We start from the raw sequence: 3,296 nt of genomic DNA, 5'->3' as shown, positions 1-3,296 counted from the left end.
TCAAAATCTAATCAAGAACCTTATCAAATCAATCAAGCAATTAACAATAATTATGATAAAAGATTATCAAATGTCATATATATATATATATATATATATATATATATATATATATATATATATATATATATATATATTACAAATAACATTCACAAAAATATGTTTATATATATTACAAATAACGTTCACAAAAATATTAGGTGAAATTAGATCTAGGCTCATATCATTTATATCCCTGACAATGGTCAAATCCAGGGCTGAGAAAGTTCCACTCTTGATAGAGGTGATGAGAAAGTTGAAAAGTTGAAAAGTTATTCCTCTGAGACTCTGGGTAATGAAGATCGGTCATATCGGATGCTTGTATTTCATTCTTTTTTAAACTTGGAGGAATTGGTAACAAAATAGTAGAGCTGCTACAAATATGCTTGTTTGTCTGATTTTTTACTGCCTAATTCCAATGTAATGCTGCTCAAACGTCCCCCTCAAGATTATCAATGTTAATTTACCGGAAGATTAACAATATTAGATTGCTTGCTTACAGATGTCGTAATTTTCTGTTGTCATCTTAACTACAGTCGTGGTTTTGGTGCAGCTTGTGCTGAGCTATTCAAAGTGGTTGAGTAGATTCGAGGTCGGTAGGTGGTGGATTTAAAATATAAAGAATTTAATACACAAGGAAGCTAAGGGGATTCAACAGCTACTATGTATACACTATGTATACATACAAAATAATTTTGATCTTGTATGTACAATATAATTTTTTGACGAGCCACTTAGTTCCACACTAGGTTGGATTGATACTTGAACGGCCGAGAGATCATATTAAGGTGAATAGCTGGTTGGAGCAGAAGCAACAGCAAATCTCATCGATTTAATTAATGATCTTCACAAAAAAGAGTTCAGTGACATGCCATGATGAGAAACTTCCTTAAATGTTTAAGGTGATAGGACAAACCTTGTTCATGCGTATAATAAAAGTAAAAGAAAAAAAAAAAGAAACAATGGGATAAGAAAGAAAGAGAAAAAGACATGAAAAAGACGGAACTAAAGGAAGCGGGAGACGGTGAGAGTGAAAAGACTGCAAATGTGAAAGAAAGAAACTTTTGCACATATTAAGGTGCCGTCCTACCGCGCAAACTATTACTTATGCACGTTCACATCTAGTCACTCGTGGATCACGCGCATTTAGGCTCTCAAATCATTGGCTTCATACGTTGTAGAAGCTAGTAGTGGTCATGATTGTATACGGGTGAAATCGAGCTCATAATGCATCCTAACCTCCGACAAGATAAGTCAAGCTCGAGACATGGCAATAAGGGACCGAAATCGAGCGAAAGTCCCACCGAACTAGAACCCGGGGGCATGATGCCTACCTTCAAGAATATCGAGGTCATGATCCCGGTATCGATCCTAGCCTCGAGCGACTTCGAAGAACATTATCAGACAATCCAGCATAACCAACAAAAGGCCGAAATATCCGGGACCGACCGAATATTACGGCGGGGATCTCGGCGCGTATCGATAAGGAGCTGGAAATCAGTGAATCAGAAATTTTTTTACCTTTTATAGAGTTGTGCCTAAAATAGGACTCCCCTACTATATAAAGGGGGTCTAATAATTCATTTTAGGACATTGTAACACGCACTCAAAAGCAATACATTATTATTTTCTGTCTTTAAGCCCTTGTTCTTCTGTTTATCGACATCGGTTGTGATAAGCCTGGCTCGAGGGCAATTACTCCATCAAGGCTGAAATTATCCAACTCGTGTGGTTTGAATTTATCTTATCTTTGTTTATTCAATAGTAACTTAATTTATTTCTTTGTGTCAAGTTAATCCGTGCATCCTTAAAACTACTTACAAATTTAATTGTTATCCGATTTTGAGGGAAAACAGTTTGGCGCCCACAGTGGGGCTAAGAATAATAGCGGAAATTTGATACAAATTCCGGTAACACACCCTATTTTACACTTGTTCTTTGAAGTGTCTTTGAATTTCATATTAAAATCGAAATGTCAAACCCACAGTCTGCCCCTCTAAACACGGATACGGAGTCCAAACATCAAGGCGAAAACAACAATACAGCACCCGGTAACGAGGTGCCTCTAGTCGATCTCGGCGGAGTCCCGGTGGCGGATCCCATCGACGCCAGTTCGCATGTGGCCATCAACATAAATTTGCCTACCGATCCCGAGAATATCGTACGCAGGGAAGTCTGATCAATTTCCCAAAATACGCACGACGGTGAAAATGATGGGATCAACTTGCGAGTGATCTTCGAAATGTTACGGGCTCAACAGGCGGCGATAGCCCAGTTGCAGAACCAAAGCCGAGCGCCGAGCAGGGTTGAGCCCGAGCCATCCCAGGAAGTCACCCGTAAAAATGAACCAATCACGGAGAGGCCGGATGAAAATGAATCGGGGACTAGCCCCGAGATCATAAAAATTCTCGAGGAATTGACTAAACGGATAGAATCGGGGGAGAAGAAAATCGAATCCAATGACAAAAAGGTGGAAACCTACAATTCCACGGTCGACCAAATCTTAGGAGCACCTCCGATATTGAAGGGTTTGGATTCCAAGAAGTTAGTTCAAAAACCTTTTCCTCCAAGCGTAGTGCCGAAGCCGATCCCGAAAAGGTTCTGCATGCCCAAAATTCCTAAGTACAATGGAACAACCGACCCAAATGAGCATGTGACCTCTTATACATGCGCCATCAAAGGAAACGACTTGGAAGATGACGAAATCGAATATGTCCTGCTGAAAAAGTTCGGGGAAACTCTATCCAAGGGAGTTATGATATGGTATCACAACCTACCTCCTAATTCTATTGACTCGTTTGCTATGCTTACATATTCATTCGTAAAAGCACACCCTGGGGCTATCAAGGTCGAGACCCAGAAGTTAGACCTTTTCAAAGTAAAACAGAGGGATAACGAGATGCTCAGGGAATTCGTGTCCCGGTTCTAAATGGAACGGATGGACTTGCCTCCGATCGCGGATGATTGGACCGTTCAGGCCTTCACCCAGGCGAGCTTCACATTAGTTAAAGTAAAATCTGGTAGAATACCCGGTTGTCACTTGGGCCGACATGCATAATCGGTATCAATCAAAACTCAGGGTCGAAGATGATCAACTCGTGGCCTTTTCCTGGTCCGTTTATCACGTCAGATCAGTTGACAGAGTCAAGAGAGACATTGATCATGAACCACGGTAGAACAGGGATCAGTATCAGCCATACAATGGAGACCGAAGAGGTGGTAGATCTAGGCGAAACCCCGTAAAAAGTGAAAGAAGA

Source organism: Nicotiana tabacum, chromosome 24 (assembly GCF_000715075.1).
Source record: "Nicotiana tabacum cultivar K326 chromosome 24, ASM71507v2, whole genome shotgun sequence".
Taxonomy (NCBI): Eukaryota; Viridiplantae; Streptophyta; class Magnoliopsida; order Solanales; family Solanaceae; genus Nicotiana; species Nicotiana tabacum.
This window is presented reverse-complemented; position numbering follows the sequence as displayed.